We start from the raw sequence: 26502 nt of genomic DNA on the forward strand, positions 1-26502 counted from the left end.
GAACTAAAATTAGACAATTTTCCAACAGGATGCTGGTTTGTAGATAAAGAAAAAGAAAGAATGGGTATAATCATTCAAACTTTTCACTTCTATTATCATCCAATCCTTTTTCAAATCAAGAAGTATTGACTATATAAATAGAGGTCACAAGTATTAAAGAGAAAAAGTTGAGGATTTGAGTAATGGGCTGTTTGGCGGTACAGATTGTCCTCGATTTGCAGTGGTTCAACTTGATATTTTTCGATTTTGTGACAGTGCCAAAGCAATACGTAGTCAATATAAACCATACTTCAAATTTTGAATTTTGATCTTTTTCCAGGCTAGTGATATGAAGCACATTTCTCCGTGTGATGCTGGGCAGGGGCAGTGAGCTGAGGACCCCAGTCCGCCACATGTTCATGAAGTTGAACAACCAATATTCCACAGTGTACTGTGCTGCCAGGTAATTTTGTCCAACTGTGGGCTTATGTGAGTGTTCAGAGTATGTTAAACATAGCCTACGCTAAACTATGATGTTCAGTAGGTTAGGTGTATTAAATGCAATTTGGCTTAAGATATCTTCAACTCAGATTTTTAAAAAATCTTTCGTATTTGGTTTTTAGTGCTGTATAATAAATTATCACAAACGTAGTGACTTAAAACAACATTCATTGATTATGACAGTTCCTGTTGACCTAGAGAGGCTGCAGTCTCTGTGTTAGCTCAGCTGTGCTTTCTTACTGATTATCAATCCAGGGCTGCTTTCAGCTTCTAGAGGCCTCCTGAGCCTCTTGCTGAGTGGCCCTCTCACAGCATGATTGTTTGCTTCTTCAAGAGCAGGAAAAGCTCTCTGAGAACTAGATGCTCTTTTAGGAGTTAACTTGATTAAGTTGGGTGCCCTCAGGACAATATTCCTTTTGAGTAGCTTGAAGAAAACTAATTAGGGACCTAAGTTATATCCGAATTATATCTTCTACTTTGTTGTAAAATGTCACCTAATCATGGGAATGATGTCCCGTCATATTCATAGGCTCCAATCACACTCACCAGGAGGAGATCATATAGGATGTGTACCCCAGAGGCTGTGAATCTTGAGGGTCTTCTTAGAATCTTCCTACCACAAATGTGATAGGACTTTGTGTATACACAAAGTCCTCAAACATCCAGAGAAGTCATTTAAAAAGCAACCACAACTTAAAAGTCACCAAGTCCAAATATTTCATCTATATGCCATTCTTAAAACGTACATAAACATTATTTTTATTTTTTGACTATTAAGCTGGTATTTAAGTTCAAGCTATTGAAATAACTTTTCTTGGTAAAACGCTTATCCCTAGTTATTGGTACCTGGATTTTATGACAGACAGAAGGAGAATGAAATAAGAAAAGCAGCTGTTCTTCACTCCCTGCTGTATTTAAGTGACACAGATCAGATGGATTAACAGGCAAGCTGGTGGGTAAGTCCAATGGCAACTACACTGATTAAAAAGTCCAAAACTGAGAAGTTTGGTACAACAAATGCATCTTACTGACAATTTTTTTTAATAGGTCTAGGTTTTGAAAATTTTAACAGGTGGTCACCAGAGGAAAAGGGCATAATTAAATCTACTAAAATGCATTTTTAATCAAAATGTTTAGGCAAGTGAGAGACATGACTATACTTCTTTTTACTGATATTTTCTTAGGTATTTGAAAACAACTGGTATATCTTTTCTGAGCCTGCTCTTCTAGATGATAAATATTTGCCATCACCCCAGCCATTCCTCAAATGCTGTGATGTAACAAACCTTCACAGCTACCTCCATTCTTTCTCCAAAAATGATATAGGATGTGTGACCCTACCCAAATCTCATATTGAAATGTAATCTCCAATGTTAGGGGAGGGGCCTGGTGGGAGATAATTGGATAATGGGGCCTGATTTCTCATGAGTGGTTTAGCACCATCCCCGTTGGAACTGTCCTTATGATATTGAGTTCTCATGAGGTCATTTTAAAGTATGTAGTACCTTCCCACTCTCTCTTGCTCCTGTTTGTGCAGTGTGGCATGCCTGCTTCCCCTTAACCTTCTGCCATGATTGGAAGCTTCCTGAGGCCTCCCCAGAGGCAGATGCTGTTGTGCTTCCTGTACAGCCTGTAGAATCTAGAACCACTTAATCGTCTTTTCTTTTTTCTTTCTTTTATTTCTTTTCTTTTCTTTCTCTTTCTTTCTCTCTTTCCTTCCTTCCTTCCTTCCCTCCCCCTCCTTCCTTCCTTCCTTCCTTCCTTCCCTCCCCCCCTCCTTCCTTCCTTCCTTCCTTCCTTCCTTCCTTCCTTCTTTCTCTGTACTTTTAACAGAGACGAGGTTTCACCATGTTGGCCAGGCTGGTCTTGAACTCCTGACCTCGTGATCTGCCCACCTTAGCGTCCCAAAGTACTGGGATTACAGGCTTGAGCCACCGCGTCCAGCCTTAATTATCTTTTCTTTAGAAATTATCCAGTCTTTGGGATTTTAGCAATGCAAGAATGGACTAATGCAAAAAGTAATTGCTTTTCTATATCCCTCTGTAGTCTGGCACCTGAGGTTTGTATTTTCCAGATTTAGCCTACTAAGCAGAAGATGGATCAGGCCTATTACCTTTCTTATTTTAGATAAGCATTTTGCAAACTTTGGGGTGAACATAAGAAGTCCTGATAAAAATGTAAATATCTAAACCCAAGTCCAAAATTAATTCATTTAATCTAGGTAGGGAATCTTGACTGTGCATTGTCAGCATCCTTTGTGATTTGTACTCAGGTGAGCCACAGATTACTCTTTGAGAAACCATTCTATTCATATTGTATAGGGCCCCATTTGCTTTTTCCTCATTCTATCGCAATACCAACAGCTAATGAACTTTCTCTCCACTAAGCCCCTAAGATTATACATATTAGTTCCTACAAAGTATTAGATGGCCAAGTTTTGGAGAACAAATCTCCAGTAGAGAGTATATCACTATTAATTGCATCATAACAGATATATCACTCTAACCTTTGAAAATCTTTTCAGATCTTGGTTTCCTCTTACATATATGTACCGAATGATCTTGCTGCCATAAATACATCTTATAAGTGATCTCTCTAATACTTCATTAATAAGAATTGCTCTTTCTTCATAAGATACCTCCTATCTGAAGGGCCTACTGTGGTATTCTCACAAAGCGGACATTTTTCTTCTTCTCTTCTTCATCTGTGCCTAATAATTTTGCTGTGTTTTCTTGCACATTATCCACAAGTAGCATTTAGTGATTTATTTTTAATATTATTTCCACTAGTTTTCTCTGATAAGTTAGCAAACAGAAAAAAACTTAGAGAAGTCTCATTGTTCGTAGGTCACTTTCAAAAATATATGTGGACGATGGTCAGGCAAGGTGGCTCATGCCTATAATTTCAGCACATTGAGAAGTCAAGTCAGGAGAATTGTTGGAGACCCAGGAGTTCAAGACCAGCTTGGGCAACACTGCAAAACCCTGTCTCTTCAAAAAAAGTACAGTAACTAACTGGGTGTGGTGGTGCATGCTGGTAGTCCCAGCCACTCAGAAGACTGAGGCATGAGAATTGCTTGAGTCTGGGAGGTGGAGGCTCCCATGAGCCATAATTGCGCCACTGCACCCCAGCTGGTTAAGAGAGCAAGACTGACACTGTGTGTGTGTGTGTGTGTGTGTGTGTGTGTGTGTGTATACACACACACACTCTCTCTGTTTGTATATATACATCTATGGATGTATATATACACAGAGAGAGTGAGACAGTCAAGACCACAAAGAAAATAATTGTGAATCCCAAAAAGTAGAAGTTGCCTGAGACATAGTTTTTGATCACACAGAAATAAAACCTATATGTCTTAAAAAATAGCTTACGTTCAAAATGAAGAAGAAAAAGTAATGATTTTAGAGCACATAGAACTGATGACAATGAGAGTTCTATAGAGGACATCTGAGAAAATCTTGCACAGATGGTGCTCTTCCTCACTGAGACTACGATTGGAGCAGGCACACTGCCCACAAGCTCTCAAACACTTCCTCAGCTCCCACACTTTTCAGTTACCCCTGCCGCCCCAGATGAGTTCCCTTTGGTAACTACTTAAGACTGAACTGCAACTGAGGCAGGTACCAATGGAATTGACAATTGCCCAGCATGCTCTACTATACACAGATTAAATATGTAAGTGCTTTTAAAATGTCATCCAAAATAAGACTACATATTAACAATTCCATTAAGACATACCTTTCTCAGCTCAACTCTTTTTTATTCTACAGAAGCATCAACTAGAAGAAAACTGCCATCTCTAGTGTACACAACAATAGCAAAAATGTTTTAATCTCCATGACAACAGTGTTCGGACCCACATACAAATACTTTTAGAATCTATTTAAATGAGCCAATTCATAGTTTTGAAAAAGTAAATAAAAAGGACACTAATTTATTCAGCATTTCTGGCTTCTGCCCATCTTTTTTTTTTTTTGCTTTTCCTTTTGAGCTCAACTGGAAGAAACAGGAGCTCTCCCATTGAAGACTAGAGAAATTTCAATGAACAGTAACTTAACTATGATAGAACACTTTTTTTAATGATCTGGTGATGTACTGTTATTTTAAAAGCTGTTGAGTAAAAAACCTCGATTTATAAAGATTTTTTTTCAAATTTCTCCTAAAAGAACTCAATAAAAAGTAAAAGGGGAAATATAATAGATGGGATGATTGAAAAAACACAAAAGTTATTGCTATGAAAAAAGCTTAATGTCCAAAACAGAACTTGAATAAGTAGAGCTGTGCAAGTAGAAGTCAAGAGAAGGTCATACTATTTGTGTTTCCATTGTTCAGTTTGCTTTTACTCATATATCCTGGAATTGTTTTCTGAGCTTGTTTTAATGAGATTGCTTTATGCTGCTCTTTTGTGGTGGGGCATTTTGAACACAGCTAAATTTAGATAGTGTTCTCTAAAGATCCTCTTTTCAAGCTAAGATTAATGGAGGCCAGCGTTGTCCCGCTGCATCTTCTACCTCTGAACTTCTCAGTGATGGAGGTCTATGATGGGGGTCATAGACCTCTAACTGCACGGTGCATTTGAAAAACCACCATCGGTAGATAACAACTCACTGGGCACAGAGAATGAAATTACTTTGGACCACATGAGAATATATTTAATGGTATATTTTGTCAATGAAAATCATCATCATATTTCTCACTTATATATTTACCATCTCCATTATTTTTATTTTTTGGTTCTAAGCACATCTATCTTTTTCCAGAATGTCATTTATTTTTTTGTTTCTGAATCTTGAAAATTGTATTTTAAAAATATTTTTAACTGAATGTAAGAGAAGCAAAGAAGTAGTGAAATACAAAGTTAAATGTCACAGTCAAGGTAATCAAACTAAGTGAGGGTTCACAGAATACTCACTAAAATCATGATTAATTTATTGAATTAATTGAATCGATTGAGCTGTTCTTTCAGCAAACATCCTCCCTATCCCAGATCCATTTTTCAAAAGCCTTCAGATTGACCCTTCTAACACAAACTTTGATTATGTATTTTCTTTTCCAAGAGCCACAATGAACCTCCCCCACCTCATTCTACTTACTTCTATTTCCCTAGCACCTAACATTATATGGCTGGTAACCAATAGACAGTCAGTGTTTGTTGAATGTTTGAAAAAAAGTCATTTAGTGTAAATGCTCCTCCTAACTGTGAAGGCTTTCCATTGACTTGCTCCACTCCAGCAAGCCTTATTTTATTTTTTCAAGTACTGACCAAAGAATACCCTCTACTTAGACAAGTTCTTAAAAGCCCCATGCTTATTCCATGTCATTGCTCTTAACTTCTTCCTTTATGGAATATATGACTCTGTACACCTACAAATGCTATACATCTCTTCTCATTCATATTTAAACTAATATTCTGCTTATCAAAACTTTCTTATTTAAAAAAATTTTTTTTTTTTGAGACAGGCTCTTGCTCTGTCACCCAGCCTGGAGCGCAGTGGCATGATCTCAGCACACTGCAGCCTGGAACTCCTGGGCTCATGCAATTCTCCCACTTCAGCCTTTGGAGTAGGTGGGACTACAGGTGTGTACCACCACACTCAGCTAATTTTGTTTCTTATTTTGTAGACACAAGGTATCGTGCTGCCCAGGCTGGTCTTGAACTTCTGAGCTCAAGCGATCCTCTTACCCTGGCCTCCAGAAGTGCTGGGATCACAGGTGTGAGCTACCATGTCTAGCCTTATCAAACCTTTCATTTCATGACTTTCAGGTCATATTTCAGGATATGGAACTCTTTGTTTCAGTAATTGGAAGTAAACAAAATATTTACCACAAAAATATGATATAATCCTTATTCACTCATGAATGCATTACCCATTTATTCTCTCACTAATATTTATTCCTTCCAACAAATATTTATTAGGTGTCTGAAATGTACCAGACAATGTGGAAGCACTAAAGAGGGAAAGATGATAAGAAAAACAGAAATAGATTTTGCCCTCTTAAAGCTTATAATAAAGAAGGAAAGGACATGAATCAACCCATTCAATGGATCAATAATTATAATTGCAATTATGTTGAAACAATAGTATCCCTAATAAAGGGATGTGATTTAGTTGTTGGGTGGGGTGTGGTGGTCTAGGGAGACAGTCTGATGAGATTCCCCTAAGGAAGGAATATTTGAATTGCGGTTTGAAAATTCAGTAGGGTAAGTGGAGGTGAAGGAAATAGTAGGAAGACTCAGCGATAAGGGCTTTTTAAGGCAGTAAAAGGAACAGAACACGTTCAGAAAACCAAAAAAAAAGAAAAAAATCCATTATGAATGAAACATAACTTGAAAAATTGAGGCAAAATCATGATGAGCAAGAATGGTAGAACATTTTTGGTCTTTCTTTGTAAAGGAACCATGGTAGGCCACCGTAAACTTTCGGATCACGTTTGGACCCAAACTTTTGGATAATCTGCCTAGGAGAGATTCTTGTTTCTTAGACGAGGTTATGCTTAAGCTAATTATTTTATAAGAAGTATAAACCAGCCAATAAGATAATAAAGAGATGCCTATTCCAGTCTCCATTCAAGCTCCTTGAGCATTTGTTTCTTATTGACTTTCCTGTTCCCCTCTGCCATTGAAAATGAGCCTACATTTTCGACTCTGCTTACCTACTTGTAACCACCCACAGGCCTTCCATCCTAGGGTGAAATTCCTGGATATTAAAATATCTTCTGTCTCCTTTAAAAATATCTATGCAATTAATCTTTTATTATATTTAACTTTTGTACTATGTGTCAGATACTTTGTTAAGCAGAAAGAAAGTACATAAATTGGATGCTGTTGCATTCCTTATGAAACTCCAAGTCAAGTGAAGGTAAATATGCTATAAATTCATGCTTTCATTCAACATATATTTACCAAATGGCTACTATGTATCAAGTATTGGGATGAATACAAAAGGAAATGCTTGGTCTTGTGGTGCTTTCCTCCAGGACAAACTGTGATATATTATGACAAGGTTTATCATGGACACAAGAACAAAACATTGTTAATATCAGAAGGATGGAAGAGTGTCCATTTCCATGAAAAGGCAACAATTTTGTTGGGTCTTAAAGGACGAAAAGGAGTTTGCCAAGCAAAATTGTGGAGGAAAGCCCTTCTAGACTGGGTGACAAACATATGAACCTGAGTTGGAATTGAAGAGAAATGAAAAGTTGCAGAATCTTTTATTTTTTTGGAAATTTACTCTAGTCTTAGGGTTAGCTGGATAACTGCTCAAAATAAGAGAAAGCTAGCAGCAAAAAGATGAGTTAGAAGTCAGTAGTGAAAGTCTAAGTGAAAAGTATTGAAGTTTTGTCTCTGAAGAGGTAACAACAGTGCAGAAGGAGGGAAATGAGTGAAGTCATTCTGAGGTTTTTGGATCAAGCAGCAGGGATCATTAACTAAGATTAAGACTATCAACATGGAGTAGGTTTGGGAGTCAAGATGATAGATTTCTATCCCTTTTGCTGGCTTCCATTGTTTTGGTCACTCTTAAATGTTGGTACTCCCAGGACCTTCCTTTCATTTCTGTGGTACACAAGAAATTACAAACTGATGTCTACAAACAATAAAAACCAAGCAAAAATTAACAAAACATAAGTAAGCAAGAGAAAGAATATGTCTCAGAAGGACATCCTCTGAGAAGTATGAGTTGTACATTCCCAACATCAAATGTTTTGACCCTTGCCTCGTGGGATCTAGGCATTGAATTCATAGTCAACAGGGAAGACAGATGTGGTAAAATGTTCAGGTCCTTATGCTAGATTTAAAAAAAATCTTATGTTTGCCTAGCAGCTTCTCTATATACTAACTGGTGGCTGAAACTAACTCCTGTAACCACTCCATCTGAAACATGGGACAATAAAAACTTTTTTATAAGGTTGTGGTGAGATCATATAAAATAATTCATACAAACAGTGTCTAGCACTCTAAGGATCTCATAAAACATCAGTTATACATAAAAATAATAAATACTGTATACTATGAACAATTTTAACTAGTTTCTACTGACTATTTCATTTCATCTTCACAGTCAGGGAGGTAGATACTCTTATTATTATTATTAATATCAGTATCTTCTTCATTGTTACAGATAAGGGGACTGAGGCACTGAGAGTTTAAATGGCTTACCTAAAGCTAAATATCTTGTAAGTGGTGAAGTTGTAATTAGAATACAGGCAGCCTGGTTAAAAAGTCAGAAATATTAATCCCAGCACAGATATATGGAAAGTAAACAATATACTCCCAAATGACCAGTGGGTCAAAGAAGAAATCCAAAGAGAAATCAAAAGTGTCTTGAGACAAATGGAAAACACAATAACAATACAACATACCAAAACTTCTGGGATGCAGCAAAAGACGTTCTAAGAGGGAAGTTTACATTGATAAATGCCTATATTTTAAAAAATCTCAAATGAACAACTTAACTTTATATCTCAAGAAAATAGGAAAAAAAAACTAAGACAAAGATAGAAAAGGGAAGAGAATAATAAACATTAGAGCATAAATAAATAAAATAGTGACTAGAAAGAGAATAGAAAAGATCAATATAACTAAGAGTTATTTTTTTAAAGATAAACGAAATTGACAAACCTTCAGCCAAATCAAGAAAAAAGGAATGAGGATTCAACTAAATAAAATTATAAATTAATGAGGAGACATTGCAACAGAAATAAAAAAGCATCATAGAGACTGCTATGAACAATTATATGCGAAAATATACAATAACCTACAACAAATTGATAAAGGCTAGACACATAGAATCTACCAAGACTGAGTGATGAAGAAATAGAAAATCCAAACAAATTTGGGTAATGAGTACCCAATAATGAGTAAGGAGAATAAATCAGAAATTTAAAAAATCTCCCAATAAAGAAAAATCTAAGACCAGACACTTGGAGGGAACACTTCCAATCTCATTATATGAGGTCACTGTTATACAATGCTAACCCAGATAAGGACACCACAAATAAAGAAAATTACAGGCCAATATCTCTGAAGAACATAGATATAAAAATCCTCAAAAAAAACTAGCAAATCAAATTCAACAGCATATCAAAAGGAACATTCACCATGATTAAGAGGTATTTATCCTTGGAATAAATAGATAATTCAACATACATGAGTCAATAAATGTGATATAGAATTCTCACTTATGCTTGGTTTCACTTTCCATGGTTTCAGTTACCTGTACTCAATCATGGTCTGAAAATATTAAATGGAAAATTTCAGAAAAACCATTCATAAGTTTTGAATTGTGCATTTTAAGTAGCAGGATGAAATCTTACACTGTCCTGTTTCCTCCCACCCAGAAGATGAACCATTCCTTTTTCCAGGGTATCCAAACTGTATCACAACCGACCTGTTGGACATTGACATCATACGCACTTGGCACCCAACCATCAACATTCTCATAGCTCAATAATCAAGGATTGCTCAAAGCAAATGGCCTTCCTTCTGATGTATCATCAGAAAGTCAATAGTAACCTAATTTTATGTAGATTAATGCCTACATAAATGCCTGTGTCGTTCACCATACTTCATCTCATCATGGTGACCTTTTATCACACACATCATCTCAAGAAGAAAGATGAGTCTAATACAATAGAATATTTTGAGAGGGAGTGAGAGAGACAACATTCACATAACTCTTATTGTAGTATATTGTTATAATTACTCTATTGTTGTTAATCTCTTGCTGTGCCTAACATAAATTAAACTTTTTCATAGGTATATACATAGAATAAAAAGCATACTATATGTAGGTTTCAGTACAATCTGCAGTTTCCGACATCCTCTGGGGGTCCCGGAATGTATCCCCCATGCATAAACGGGGACTACTGTATACCATCTTCACAGAATAATGGATAAAAATCATATTATCATCTCAGATGCAGAAAAAGCATTTCTCAAAATTCAACATCATGTCATGATAAAAGCTCCCAACAAATTAGGTATAGAAAGAATGTATCTGAACATAATAAAGGACATGTACGACAAGTTCACAGCTGATACCATACTGAATAGTGAAAAGTTGAAAGCTTTTCTGAGATTAGGAGTAAGATAAGGGTGTTGTATTGGTCTGTTTTCACACTGCTATAAAGAACTGCCCGAAAGTGTGTGATTTATAAAGGGAAAAAGTTTAACTGAATCACAGTTCAGCATGGCTGGGGAGACCTCAGGAAGCTTACAACTGTGGCAGAAGGCCAAGGGGAAGCAAGGCACCTTCTTCACAAGGTGGCAGGAAGAAGTGCCAAGCGAAGGGGGAAGAGCCCCTTACAAAACTATCAGAGCTCACGAGAACTCACTATCACAAGAACGACATCAGGGAAACTGCCCTCCATGATTCAATTACCTTCACCTGGTTTCCTTTGACATGTGGGGATTATGGGGATGATGCGGGTTACAATTGAAGATGAGATTTGGGTGGGGACATAAAGCCTAACCTTATCAGGTGCCCACTCTTACCACTCCTAATCAATGTAGTACTATGAGTCCTAGCCAGAGCAATTAAGCAAGAAAAAGAAATAACATTCATCTGAATTGGAAAGGAAGAAGGTAAATTATCTCTGTTTGCAGATGACATGATCTTATATGTAGGAAACCCTAAACTCCATCTAAAGTGCTATTAGAAACTAACAAAGAAATTCAATAAAGTTGCAGGATATGAAATCAACATATGAAAATCAGTTGTGCATTTATACTAACAACAAATTATCCAAAAAAGAATTAAGTACCCAAAGGATTATAAATCATGCTACTATAAAGACACACATACACATATGTTTACTGTGGCACTATTCACAATAGCAAAGACTGGGAACCAACCCAAATGTCCATCAATAATAGACTGGAAAAAAATCAATTAAAAAATGTGGCACATATACACCATGGAATACTATGCAGCCATAAAAAAGATGAATTCATGTCCTTTGCAGGGACATGGATGAAGCTGGAAACCATTATTCTCAGCAAAATATCACAAGGACAGAAAACCAAACAATGTATGTTCTCACTCATAAGTGGGAGTTGAACAATGAGAACACATGGACACAGGGAGGGGAACATCACACACCGGGGTCTGTTGGGGGGTGCAGGGCTGGGGGAAGGATAGCGTTAGGAGAAATACCTAATGTAAATGATGAGTTGATGGGTGCAGCAAACCAACATGGTACATGTATACCTATGTAATAAACCTGCACGTTGTGCACATGTTCCCTAGAACTCAAAGTATAATAAGAAGAAGAAACCAAAGCAATAGCATCAAAAATAATGAAATACTTACTTACAAATAAATTTAACCAAGGAGGTGAAAGATCTGTACACTGAAAACTATAAGACATTGAAGAAAGAAATGGAAGAAGACACAAATAAATGGAAAGATTTTCTGTGTTCATTAATTGGAAGAACTAATATTGTTAAAATGTCTGCATTACCCATAATGATCTACAGAGTCAATGCAGTCACTCAAAATTTCAATGGCATTTTTTTAGAAAATGTAGAAAAATTGGCCGGGTGTAGTGGCTTATGCCTGTAAGCCCAGCACTTTGGAGGCTGAGGTGAGTGGATCACCTGAGGTCAGGAGTTCGAGACCAACCTGGCCAACATAGTGAAACTCCATCTCTACTAAGAAATACAAAAAAAAAAAAAAATAGCTGGACATGGTGGTGTGCACCTGTAATCTCAGCTACTCAGGAGGCTGAGGCAGGAGAATCACTTGAACCCAGGAGGCAGAGGTTGCAGTGAGGTGAGATTGCACCATTGCACTCCAACTTGAGTGAAAAGAGGGAAATTCCACCTCAAAAAAAAAAAAAAAAAAGAAAGAAAGAAAGAAAGAAAAGAAAAGAAAATGTGGAAAAAACAGTTCTAAAAATGGAATAAGAATTTTATAATTAAAATTCAAATGAAATCACAAATGACCCAAAATATCCAATGCAATCTTAAGAAAGAAGGACAAAGCCAGAAGCATAATTCATGATTTCAAACTATATACAAAGCCATGGTAATCAAAACAGTGTGGTAGTGCTATAAAAACAGACATATAGACCAAAGAAATAGAATAACCCGGAAGTAAACCCACAAATATATGGCCAACTAATCTTTGACTAGGCCATGAAAACTACACAATGGGGAACAAATAGTCTTTTCGATAAACTGTATTGGGGAAACTAGATATCCACATGCAAAAGAATGATTTTGGATGTTTATCTTATTCCATATATAAAAATCAACTGAAAATGGGTTCAAGACTGAAATGTATGATCTGAAACCATAAAGCTTCTAAAATAAATATAAAGAAAAACCTCCTTGCCATAGGTCTTGGTGATGAGTTTTGGGATATGACACCCAAAGCACAGGCAACAAAAGCAAAAACAAAGAAGTGTAACTGCATCTAACTAAAAAATTCTGCAGCAAAGGATACAATCAACAAAATAAATAAGCAAGTTGTGGTATGCAATAATATATTGGCAAACTATATCTATGATCAGGAGTTAATATTCAAAATATATACAGAATTCATACAACTCAATAGCAAGAAAACACAAAATAAGGCTATTTTAAAATGGACAAAGAACCTAAACATACCTAAAAAATAGACATGTTTCCAAAAAGAGACATACAAATGGCCAACAGGTATATTAAAAAGTGTTCAACATCATTAATCACCAGGGAACTACAAATCAAAACCACAGTGAGATATCACCTCATACCTATTAGGATGGCTACTACATAAAAGATAAAAGATAACACATGTTGGAGAGGAAACAGAGAAGAAGAAACCCTTCTATACTTTTGGTGGGAATGTAAATAGGCATAGCCACTATGGAAAACACCATAGAGCATAGAGATTCTTCAAAAAATAAAAATAGTACTACAATATGACCCAGCAATCCCATTTCTAGCTATATATTTTAAAAGGAGATATCAGTATCTCAAGGAAATATCTGCATCTACGTGTTCATAGCAGCGTCATTCACAACAGTCAAGATAAATAAATGACCTAAGTATCCATCAGTGAATGAATGGATAAAGTAAATATGGTATACACACATACACAGACACACAGACACAGAGAGAGAGAGAGAGAGAGAGAGAGAGAGAGAGAGAGGGAGAGAGGGAGATACAGGAATATTATTCAGCCATAAAAGAGAAGGAAATCCTGCTATTTGCAATGACATGGATGAGCCTGGAGGGCATTGTGCTAGGTGAAATAAGCCTCACACAGGAAAACAAATACAGTATGATCTAACTTACATGTGGAACCTAAAAAAGTTGAACTCATAGAAGCAGAGAGTAGAATGGTGGAATGAATGGCGGTTGCCAGGAATTGGGGTAAATGAGGGGTTTAGGTCAAAGGGTACACACTTTCAGTTATAAGATGAATAAGTTCTAGGGAACTAGTGTACAGAATAGTGACCATACTTAATAAATTGTACTGTTTACTTGAAATTTTCCAAACATAGATCTAAATGTCCTCCATGCATAAACAAACACGCACACACAGAGTGATAAGTATGTGAGGTGATACACATATTAATTAATTGGGTTGTGGTAATCATTTCACAATGGATATGTATATTAAATCATCATGCATATCTAGAATATATACAATTTTTACTTGTCAATTATACCTGTATAAATCTAGAAAAAATAGAAATCTTAACTCCAGGACTAGATATGTTCTTGCCTGATCCTAGAAGTGGTCACCTAGAGCTCACCCTCTCATGTCTGGCCTCCCTAAGGACCATTTTCCTATACCATTCATGTTCCATATCAATTTCTCCTTTTTTTTTAGTGTGTACAGTGAAATTTAGAACTTAATCACTTGCTCTGTTACGCTTCTCTGTAATATATGTAAGTCTTGTCTGGAGCATAAACTCTTCAGGCAGGAATTCTATCCCATATCTGGTATTCTGTTTAGTAACAGTTTAAGGTCTGAGTATCAATAAGTTTTCAGTAAACACTTGTTGAGTGATGGATTCTGAGGCTATAAGGCATCACTAGTGGAAGAAACTACTGGAGATATTTGCATAAGGCCCGGTCACTCTTACTGAAGATTTCTCACTAGCAAAAGTGCAGTCAATGACCCAGAGCTCCACTTGTGAGAATACTGCTGCAGGCCTCACAACAGAAGAGGCATAACCCTTGCAATGTGTGATGAAGAATGACTAAGTCTTGTTCTCTTGACTATTGCTGTGAAGACTACATTTACAGTAAAAATAGGGGGATATTTTAAGTACTATTTTGTATAATAAAAAGTTGTGAGAGGTTTTTTTTCATTATTCAAGTTTAGGATAATGAGAAAGAATATTTATGGACTTTGATACTTATACAGAAAAGAAGGATTGGTGCATTTAAAGCAGTTGGAGAAAAATATAATGAACAATTATTACATTTAAAACAAAAGAATATAGATAAAGTAAAAGAATAAGAACAGATTTTACAATAACAGTCCCAGTGGAAAGTAAGAGTTTAAAAGTAACAATTCTGTAATGTAAAATTGTTTAAAAACTGAAGTCACAAAGAAATGCTTGAAAGCTAAATAAAATTAGTCAGAGAAAAGAGTAAAAGTGGATCTCAGAAAAAATAATTTTTAAGAAGATTATTTGAAAGACTATGACTAGATATGTTCTTGCCTAATCCCACAAGCTGTGACCCAGAGTTCACCCTTTGATATGTACTATTATCCTGTATCATTCATGTCCTGTAACGATTTCTCCTTTTCTCAGTTCATTTCTCAGATATTTATGTTTTTTGACTTAAGAACTATTTTATTGGCAACATTTGCCTTGTTTTGACTTCTGAAGAAAAAAATGGTAGTTGTAAAATACAATGTAACCTTCATTCATTCATTCACTCATTCAGATATTTACTAGGCATTATGCAAAAGAATTTTCAACAATGTGGAAGTGAAAGAAGACCATTTACTGCCTGAAAAGTGCTAGAAATGGCCACTGCAAAGTGTGATGAGAACTACAATAAACACTCAAAGTCCTTTGGGAAATCATTTCTTTACTTATTTTTAAAACAATTTCACAGAACTTCTATTTACCTGTATCCTTTATGATAAATTTCTTTTGTTTGAAGAATTTATGAATACCTTGTAAGCTACAGAGACAGGTTAGTTATATTTAAGACAAAAATGGTCCAATAGCTAAAATCTGTCTTACTTATAAGTAATTGCCATTCTTTGTTCCTTTGGGAGGAAGGTGTTTCTTGTCCCCTCCATCCCCCCTTTTTTTTGGCAGAGATCCAGAAAAGGCCTCATAGAGATACTGGCATTTGAACTGTTACTTAAGAATAGGTAGCACTTAAACCGACAGGACTAGCAGAGAGCATCCTAGAATCACAGGAACAGAAAAGCGAAGGCGTCAGAAAGTGTGTGTGTACATGTAGAGAAACCGTGGGCGTTTTAAAAGGAAGTTGAGATGCACTCTGTGATGTGAAAGCCAGTGAAGATAACAGGGAAATATTGAAAGATTTTCATAAGGAATTTATGTAATTAGACTTCTATTTCAGGAAGATTAATATGATAGTGATGTAGAATAATCGAAGGGAGAAGAGACTGTGAGTTGAGAAATCAGTTAAGGGATCATATCAGTCAGGACAGGCTAGGATACTGTATAACTGCGGACTCCAAAGTCTCTGTGTATTAAACTAACAAAGATAGCAAGGACATTATTTCTTGCTGCTGCTCCGTGTACATTTTGGGCCCATGTGTGAAGGGTGGGGGGAACTGAGCTATACTACACTCAGGCATCCATCTGGAAGATCATCTGTCTCTATAGCATGGTGAATTATGCACTGGCTTGTAAAACTCGTACTCAGTCTAGGAGTAACGCATGTCAGTTCTGTTCACATTTCATTGACTGTGTCTATGCCTAATTTCAGGGGTGAGCAAATGTAATCCTACTATATGCCCAAAAGGAGAATAACTGGAATATCTGTGAATATTTCAATCCCCTCAAGAGGCGGTTGCAATAGTCAATGAGGGTGTAAGCAGTAGGAATGAAAAGAAATAAGAAAATAAAAGAAATAGTTTAGAAATAGAGGCCACGGCAACCAGCACACCCGGGCACTTCCCTTGCGGCAGTCGCGCCTAGCAAATGCAGTGCCGCCGTGCACGCCAGAGTGGCTATAGCTGCCCGGCGCGGCGCCGCCCTGTGCGGACTGTGGGCTGCTGACTGCGCCCCCGCTGCCGGCCAGCCCTGCTGTGCAACGCTGCGGCGGGCAGCTTGGGATATCGCAGCCGTGCGCAGAGATCGCCTCCGCAGGATGAGGGAGTGGTGGGTCCAGGTGGGTCCGGGTGGGGCTGTGGGCGGTGCTTCTGCTTGCTGCGTACTCGCACATCCCGCCCCCTCAGCTCTCACCTGATCCTCACTCATGGAAGCCTTCAGGCAAGTTTTTCACTTACAAGGGACTGCGTATCTTCTACCAAGACTCTGTGGGTGTGGATGGAAGTCAGGAGATAGTTGTGGTTTTACACGTTTTCCAACATCCAGCTACGATTGATACAAGATTTGGGAAGATCTGACCTTGAGGTTTCATCGAGTGACTGCCCTTGATTTCTTAGGCGTTGGCTTCAGTGACAAACCGAGACCACATCACAACTCCATATTTGAGCAGGTCAGCATCGTGGAAGCACTTTTGCGGCATCTGGGGCTCCAGAACCTCAGGATCAAGTCTCATGACTATGGAGATAATTGTTGCTCAGGAGCTTCTCTACAGGTACAAGCAGAATCCATCTGGTCGGCACACCATATAGAGTCTGTCAAATGGAGGTATCTTCCCTGAGACTCACCGTCCTCTCCTTCTTCAAAAGCTAGTCAAAGATGGAGGTGTGCTATCACCCATCCTCACACAACTGATGAACTTCTTTGTATTCTCTCGAGGTCTCACCACAGTCTTTGGGCTGTATACTTGGCCCTCTGAGAGTGAGCTGTGGGACATGTGGTCAGGGATCCGCAACAATGACGGGAAGTTAGCCATTGATGGTCTCTTACAGTACATCAATCAGAGGAAGAAGTTCAGAAGGCGCTGGGTGGGAGCTCTTGCCTCTGTAACTATCCCTATTCATTTTATCTATGGGCCATTGGATCCTGTAAATCTCTATCCAGAGTTTTTGGAGCTGTACGGGAAAACGCTGCCGTGGTCCACAATGTCGATTCTGGATGACCACCACATAAGCCACTACCCACAGATAGAGGATGCCATTGGCTCCTTGAATGCATATATGGGCTTCATCAACTCCCTCTGAGCTGGAATGAATAGCTTCCCTGTATTACCTCCTCTACTCCCTTATCTGTTGTGTATTCCACTTAGGAAGAATGCCCAAAAGAAGTCCTGGCCATCAAACACTATTTTCTCACAAAGTCCACTTTACTCAAATTGGTGAACAGTGTATAGGAAGAAGCCAGCAGGAGCTCTGACTAAGATTGACATAATCCACCTCCCATTACTTTGATAACTGATCGAATGTGTGGACTTGGCTTTGTTTTTGTGTTATTAGAAAATTCTGATGAGCACTACTATTCACTGATTCAGAAAGACGTTCTTTTGTATGGAAGCCTTTTTTTTTTTAACACTTTGGACTTCTCTGAAATACTTAGAAGTGCTCATTTCTGGCCCAGCCCCAATAGGAATTCTATAGTAAGAATAAGGAGAAGGGGACCTCCTTCCCTCTCCTTGAATGACTTTATGGGCACATGCTTTTTAAAAGTTCTTTAAGCAACACAGAGCTGAGTCCTCTTTGGCATACCTTCGGATTTAGTTTCATCAGCTGTTTTTAGTTATAAACATTTTGTTAAAATAGATATTAGTTTAAATAATATAGTATTCTAAGTATGATTTAAGACTATGATTTACCTACACATTATATATATATTATAAAGATACTAAACCACCATACACTTACTCTGCCAGAGTAGTGAACCTAATTAAACATATTTGATTTCTGAATAAATTAAACTAAATCCAAACTATTTCCTAAAATCACAGAACATTAAGGGCCAATAGTATCCGTGTCAGAGATTTACTGTTACTAGATGGGGAGACCAATTCTAACAGCAAAAAACAGTCTGAGACTCCTCATACCTCTGTGCTTAGAAACATGTCTCTTTGAGCTACTGTAGAGGGGAAGGGATTCTTGTGCAGTCCAAGTCACTGTGCTGAATGTACATTGATTCCTTTATGATGACTGCTTAACTCCCCATTGCCTGTCCCAGAGAGGCTTTCCAATGTAGCTCAGTATTTCCTGTACTTTACAGACACGAAAGTTCCAGAAACTTTAAGAACAAATTCTGAAAGACCTATGAGCAAATGATGCTGAATTTTTTTTAAGCCACATTTCATTGTCTTAGTCAAAGCATGATGATTAAGTGATTATTTAAAATTCATTTTTTTAAATTAGCAACTTCAAGTATAACAACTTTGAAACTGGAATAAGTGTTTATTTCCTATTAATAAAAATCGTGACAAAAAAAGAAATAAAATCAAGACTTTTCTCATTGATATAATGGGAAGAAAGATAGGGATCTAGTAGGAATCTAATGGTTTATACCTACAAGACTAATGAGACCCTCAGCAGAAATTTGGAAATAGGAGGAAAAGAATGGGATACTTCAGAGGGACAATGTTTAGCTGTTAAGTTTAAGCCATGTTAAGTTGTAAGTTCTGGAAGGAATGTGCAAGTAAGGATATCCAAAGGCGATAGAAAGTTAGAGATGGAGCTTACTCACAGAAGGGGTCAAATATGGAAATAAGGATTTTGAAGTCACTAACATAGAAGTAATATTTAAATCTATGGGCCCAGATGAGACTGCAAATTTCATATCATTAGATTGACCTTCTCGTACTCTTGAGTCAATAGAAAGAATGTTGATCTAATTTTACTGGCTTCACATTTCTGGGGAAAAAAAACAAACTACTACTAATAAATATAATTCAGGTAAGAATTTGAAAAGTTCTTCAGGAAGAAGGAACACTACACTTTAAGGATGAAATTGGTGATAGCTGTGAATTTTGAATCTTTCAGGAGTCTTATGTTAACATATCCTACAGTTTTTATATCTCATTCCTAGAAGTTCACCATGTAAAAATACAAGTGAAAACTTGACTTCCAGCGGAACAATTAAGAAGCACATACTTAAAGATGATCTTCTGAAAGGCATTATAAGAGTTTTGCAATTTTTAAAGAGAGGTTTCTATTCTCTTTGCCTTAACACGCACAGACATGAATTTTTAGTAAAGAATTAATGAATGAAATCCTTTATGAAGGTTTTCAAGTACAGTTTTTGAACAAAGTTTCCAGCTTGCAAATATATTGGTTTTGTTACTATCTATGCAGGTAAATTTGAACTAATTCATTATACCAGTGGTTCCCAGCCTTTCGGGCACCAGGGTCCAGTTTTGTGGAAGACATATTTTTCCAGAGACCAGGGTTGGGGTGGTTTTGGGATGATTCAAGTGCATTATATTTATTGTGCACTTCGTGTCTATTATCATTACACTGCAATATATAATGAAATAATTATACAAATCATCATAACATGGAATCAGGGTGAGCCCTGAGCTTGTTTTCCTGCACCTAGATGGTCCCATCTAGGGATAATGAGAAACAGTGACAGATCATCAGACATTAGATCCTCATAAAAAGCATGCAACCTAGATCCCTTACTGATGCAGTTCACAATAGGGTTTGCACTCCTATGAGAATCTAATGCCACTGCTGATCTGACAGGAGGCAGAGCTCAGGTGGTAATGCCAGTGATGGGGAGTGGCTGTAAATACAGATGAAGCTTCGCTCACTCACCCACCCACCACTCACTTCCTACTGTGCAGCCCAGTTCCTAACAGGCCACTGACTGGTGGAATGCACGGGTCCCCAATCCCCAGTACCAGTCTGTGGCCCGGGGTGGGGGACTCCTGAATGACACAATAAACATACATTCAATTATTCTAATGAAGTCAAATATATAAGGTGAAACATTATGATGAGTAGTTTTCAAATTGCTATTATTATTTATTAGTGAACCTTGAAGTCCGTTTAATAGGTCAAAATCAGTATTTTAAAAAGAATATAAAATAGAAATATTGGAGTCCACTGAATGTAAAATGTCTAAGTATTTCTTTAAGACATCTCATGACATTTTTATTATGTGTGAATGTGTTAGAAAGAGAGATATTATCCAATTTAAGTGCATTACTTATCAAGAAAAGAGGTTGAAGGCCACTGTTCTAGAGGAATGAGAAGAGAGGAGAAAGAGTGGTGTGTTGACCAGGAAATGTTTTAGCCATTTTATCAGTTAAAGACAAATATCAGCTATGGATACCATTTCACACTTCATTTCAGTAGCCATCGGTCATTCTCAGTCCTTTAGAATCCACCAGATCTTTTTGTCCTGCAGCTCTCAGCTTCGCTATTTTGTGCTTGCTCGATGGTTTATACCTAAAACCATACCTTAGAGGATGAACGTATTCAAACTGGATGTCAACCTTAATAAGAGTCAGTATATACCTCCTTTATTCTCTATTTCATCTTTGTCAGCAGAGCTGAAGTGTACTGGAATTTGTTTCACAATCTTACCAATAATACTACAACATTGTATCTGATGAATACTAAAGCATCTTTTCAACTCTGAGCTTTAACACTTCATTAGATATTCCTAATTGGAAAAGTGGTCTTTATTTCAAAAGGGCTGAGGAGAAAGGTTGGATTTCCTGAATTTATCTCAGAAAGAGGATTATCAATATTAAAAAGGAGCATAAATATTCAAATTTGGTGTATGGTGTCTTCCATTAACCAAGACATAATATTAGTATTAAATAACAGTTAGCTATGGAATATTTAACTGTTATTCTGGATTTTTATATGTTGACAAAATAAACAGAAGATTTGAGCTGTCACCAGTTTGAGAGCCTATTAAAGCATTAGAGTTTTAAAAATTTTCTTTCCAACTCTTCATCTTGGGTTCACTTTAAATATTGAGAACAAATCACATTATTATTAAAGAATTATACATATCTGAGTTACCTCTGGGGATTATACTTTGGGATATGATACGTTCTGATCCTTGAAGCAGTAAAATGACCATATCTAAAAGAACAGAGGCCTAAACGAGAGGAATTGGTATTCATACTGTAACCTCTATTGCCACCATGACCAAAGAGCTTTTTAAAGTAAGTTAAGAACAGACTCAAAACTAAGAAAACTGAGAGTTGTGGAAAGATGCAATTTCACCTTTGAAGGCCAACACTCTACCCCCTCCCCATGTAGGTGACAAAAAGGAAAAAGAAAAAAAACGGCACACAATTTTCAAATAGAACAGAAAATTTTAGGCAAAGAAATACTGAAATGTTAGAAGTACTATGTAGAAATCCTAGATCTGGTGAAATATTCTGTCAGAATGACTCATTGGTGAAGGACCAATGGAGAGTCCCAGTCCAACGGAGATAGAACGACAAATTTGGAATGTGGTAGAGAAGAGAATAAAATGGCCTATTCAGTTTAGGCCCAGGAAGTTTCCCTGTTCCATTTCTCATAGCAAGACTGAGACACTGTTGAACGTGCAGAACAAGATACGCATTAAGATGACATTTATGTGATAAACAAAATGAATCAAAGAATAAACCATATAATGCTATGTGAGAATTTGTGTCTATGTAAATGCATAACTAAAGAATAAAGGCATTGGTTTTCTCTGTATAGAGCACTGGGAGTGAGGATGTTGTTTCTGAATTATTTTAAAGTATGGTAAAATGCACATAACATAAAATTCATCATTGTAACCATTTTTAAGTGTACAGTTCAGTAGTATTAGTACCTTCACATTGTTGTGCAACCATCAACACCATTCACATCCAGAATGCTTTTCATCTTGCAAAACTGAAATTTGGTACTCATTAAATAATAACTCCCCATTCCTCTCTCCCTGCAGCCCCTGGTAATCACCATTATACTTTCTGTCTCTATGAATCTGACGACTCTAGGTAAGTAGAATCATAACAGTATTTGTCTTTTTGTAACTGGTATATTTCACTTAGCAGAAGGTCCTCAATGTCCATTTATATGGTAGCATGTGTCAGAATTTCCTCTCTTTTACAGATGGAATAATATTCCATCGTATACATGTACAACATTTTATTTAACTGTTCATCTGTCAACAGCCAGGTTGTTCCCACCTTTTGGCCATTGTAAATAACGCTATTATGACAGAGATGTACAAACATCTTTTCAGGACCCTGCTTTTAATTATTTGGGGCATATTCCCAGAAGTAGAATTGTTGGATCCTATTGTAATTCTATTTGTAATGTTTTGAGGACCCTCCATACTGTTTTCCATAGTTGTTACACCATTTTATATTCCCATCAACAATGCATAAGGCTCCTAATTCCTTCACATCCTCACCAATTTCTACCTTTCATTTTTAAAATTATGGCAACCATCCTAATGGGTATAAAGTTTCGTTTGAATTTTTTACAACCAAAATATATTCACATACTATTTTTTAAACACTCAAAATATCTCAACAATATGGTGTGAAACTTAAGCATGTATATTCTGTAAAAGGCTTGTTGATGTTATTTCTAGTTAAATAATTCTCTTCTCCAAAAGAATACGTAATTGGGTAAAAATAATTGCAACATGATTGATGAGAAGGGATGGCTGGCCTACAGTGGAGTCAAATAGAGCATCCACATGCTGGGAAATAATCCATCTGCATGAGCTGGACCTGCAAAGCCAGCGGGGATGATGGGCTCTTACTAATATCTAAGAGGGGGAGTATAAATTTTTCATATGAGGGATTAAGAAGGATATTTTAAAAAGCTTTAGTTTATTATAAAGGGGAATTTTTTTCCTAGGATATATTTTCTTGAATTATTAACTGATAATTTAATTGATACTCAAAATAATCAAAATGGCAGATATTTTCTTTACTCTAAAAACTTAACAGGAAACTTCTCCTCCTCCTTCTTCTTCTCTTCCTCTTTCTCCTTTATGAGCAGTTCAATGGTATTAGAATTGAACACTAATAAATGTTTAAATAGGAATGATTTTGGATGGAGAAGAGTTTCATGTTGTCAGTAGTTAGTAGTTCTGGTAAAGACAAATATAACACCACGTTAACGGAAAGACTTGTGTAACAGCTATGTATACATACACACATAAATACATACATATGTGTGTGTATATATATATGTATACGAAAAGAAGCATGTAAAAACTGTAACTGGGATAAAAAATCAAATTAAGGGAGTATCTAGAATCTCTGAGAGCATAGTATGATTTTAATAAATTTTGGAGCATATTTTCTTCTGCCATTATATGTAAGCAGAGATAATAGCTCTCAAAAAATATTCTTGTGTTCCCTACACTTCTCAGTCCCTTGCAGTTAAGAGGGGCATTAGACTATTCTCAGATTGTAAAAATGTGGAGTTGGAGTCATGACTATGACTTCCTAGCTGAAGCACTGAAGACCTAGGTGCCAGCTCCCCACTACTCTCTTCCTCTGCCATAGCAACCATAAAAGCCATTTCCTGAGTTGGAAACATCACAGGAAGAGGACAACTGGGACCCTGAGTCACCAGATGGACCTGTATTTGACATTGCATCATTGAGAAATAAACCTCTGTAATGCCAAGCTTTTAAGATTTGGGGGTTTATTCATTATTGCTGTATGGCTTAGCATTGATCAGACTACTACAGCAGATTAGTGATTGAGTAATTGTGTTCTTATAGGAATTACCAGTGATATTGAGAACAGTGGGAAAAAATTATTATTCCTCTGATCGTTCTACTATCTATATCTTCATCCTTTCTGTACTAAATATATTGAATATATTTTCCCCTTTTAAAATAGTTATATTTGTTTCCTAGTATAGCTATATTTGTTTCCTAATTTCGCTATCTTAGTTTTCTAGGACTGCCATATTAAATTACCACAAACTAGGTGGCTTAAAACAATAGACATTCATTTCACAGTTCAGGAGGCTATAAGTCTGAAACCAAAATGTCAGCCTAGTTGGTTCCTTCTAGACACAGTAAGAAAAAATGTCCATGCTTCTTTCCTTGGCATTGCTTGGTTTGTGGATGCACCACTTGCATCTCTACCTCCATCTTTACACAACTTTCTCCCTGTGTTTCTGTATCTCCTCCCCTCTTCTATGAGGATATCAGCCATATTGGATCAGGGTCCACCCTAAACCAGTATGACATCACCTTAACTTAATTACATTTACAAATACCCTATTTACAAATAAGGTCACATTCATAGGTAACTGAGGTTAAGACTTCAACATTTCTTTTTGAAGGATGCAATTCGACCTACAAAAATAGCTTAGAAATGATATGCCACTTCAGCTTCCCACTTTTATCTTCTGGAAGTAAATTTTATAAAACGGATTTAAACAACCCTTACTTTCAGTCATCGTTTTAGAAATTGTTTTGTTTTTGTTTAACATAACTTACCAACTTTTAAAAAAGGAGAGATAATCTTAGTCAAATACTTACTCAAATTCAAACATAATTACTATCTATACTTATACTGAAAATTCTGTTACTATATAAGATGTTCTGGTAAGTTTGTACATTGCAGGCAAGATATGTGTTTCCGGCTTTTTAAGTGCCACTGCTAAGATAAGTGCAAGCAACAGTGCAAAGACAGGATCGATGATCAGAAATGGAATGTAGTTGCCCATCCAAATTGTCAGTTCCAAGCCTCTCAGTTCTTTTCTATTTGTTCCTTTCTTGATATTCAATCATCGGCCCTTTTCTGGTCTGTCTTTCTCTTCTTCTCTCTTGTTATAGTGCTTCATACTCTCAACATCCCTTTCTCAGCATAAAAAGTCAAGACCAGATGTCAAAGTCCAAAAACAACCTTAAAGTTATATTTTGTCTCATTAATTTGTTCAACATGTGCACACACATACACTCATATATGTGTGCATATATATGCATATATATATATATATGTAATATCTATATAACAAATACTTATAAGGCCCCAGAGAAACAATGGTTCAAGGTAAAAGGAAGCACATAAACTAGGATATAAACATGGTTAATTGAGAAAAGGGTTTGATTAGGGGAAGAATAGAGCCAATATGGGTACAGAAAATAGAAAAATTCAAACTAGTCTAGAGGTCAGAAAGTGCTTCTTGGAGAAACTATAAAAATGGAGCATGAGGGCTGGGCACCGTGGCTCACGCCCGTAATCCCAGCACTTTGGGAGCCCGAGGCAGGCGAATTGCGACGTCAGGAGATCAAGACCAACATAGCCAACAGGGTGAAATCCCGTCTGTACTAAAAATACAAAAATTAGCTGGGCGTGGTAGCACACGCCTGTAGTCCCAGCTGCTCTGGAGGCTGAGGCAGGAGAATCACTTGAACCCGGGAGGTGGAGATTGCAGTGAGCTGAGATCACAGCACTATACTCCAGCCTGGGGACAGAGCAAGACTCCGTCAAAAAAAGAAAAAAAAAAAAAAAGAAAAGAAAAAAGGAAAAAGGAGCATGAAAATTGGCATGCATTAGTCAGGTTAACAGAGAGATGTTTTAGGCAGTGGCAGCATTATGGGCACAGGCTCTGAACTGAAAGAGACAGTGATATATCCCATAAATCCAAAGGAATTCAGAATGGATACAGCTCATTTTTATGATTTAAAAAGTGGTGAGAGATGAGGCTGGAGAGAATTGCAGAGGCCAGAGCGTGAAGTACCTTATAAATAAGGTGGTCATGTAATTCATCATCCAAACCAGTCCACTTCTGAGAATAAAGGGAGCACCACTATTAATTAGGCTAGGGCAGCAGTTGTAAACCAGGGCTGTCAGAGACTAACTGGGATGTACGGCTACATGACTTATAAATCACATTAGCAGAGCTTGGATTTTATACTAAGGTCAATCAGATGCCATGACAGCATTTTAGAGAGAGGAATTGCTCAATACTATTGTGTTTTATAAAGCTTAGTCTAGCTGAAGTATAACAAACAAAT

General features: G+C 36.9%; 1 protein-coding gene and 1 pseudogene across 4 annotated transcripts in view; one reads left to right on the forward strand and one right to left on the reverse strand.

The window, feature by feature from the left end:
- The window catches only part of LOC117098062, an 87000-nt pseudogene extending 69232 nt beyond the window's left edge, over nt 1–17768 (forward strand).
- LAMA2 (laminin subunit alpha 2) overlaps nt 1–26502 on the reverse strand; it is a 622674-nt gene that overhangs the window by 564961 nt on the left and 31211 nt on the right. The gene's annotated exons all lie outside the window — the stretch shown is intronic.

The sequence above is a fragment of the Trachypithecus francoisi genome, unplaced genomic scaffold (genome assembly GCF_009764315.1).
Source record: "Trachypithecus francoisi isolate TF-2019V2 unplaced genomic scaffold, Tfra_2.0 Lachesis_group15, whole genome shotgun sequence".
Lineage (NCBI taxonomy): Eukaryota > Metazoa > Chordata > Mammalia > Primates > Cercopithecidae > Trachypithecus > Trachypithecus francoisi.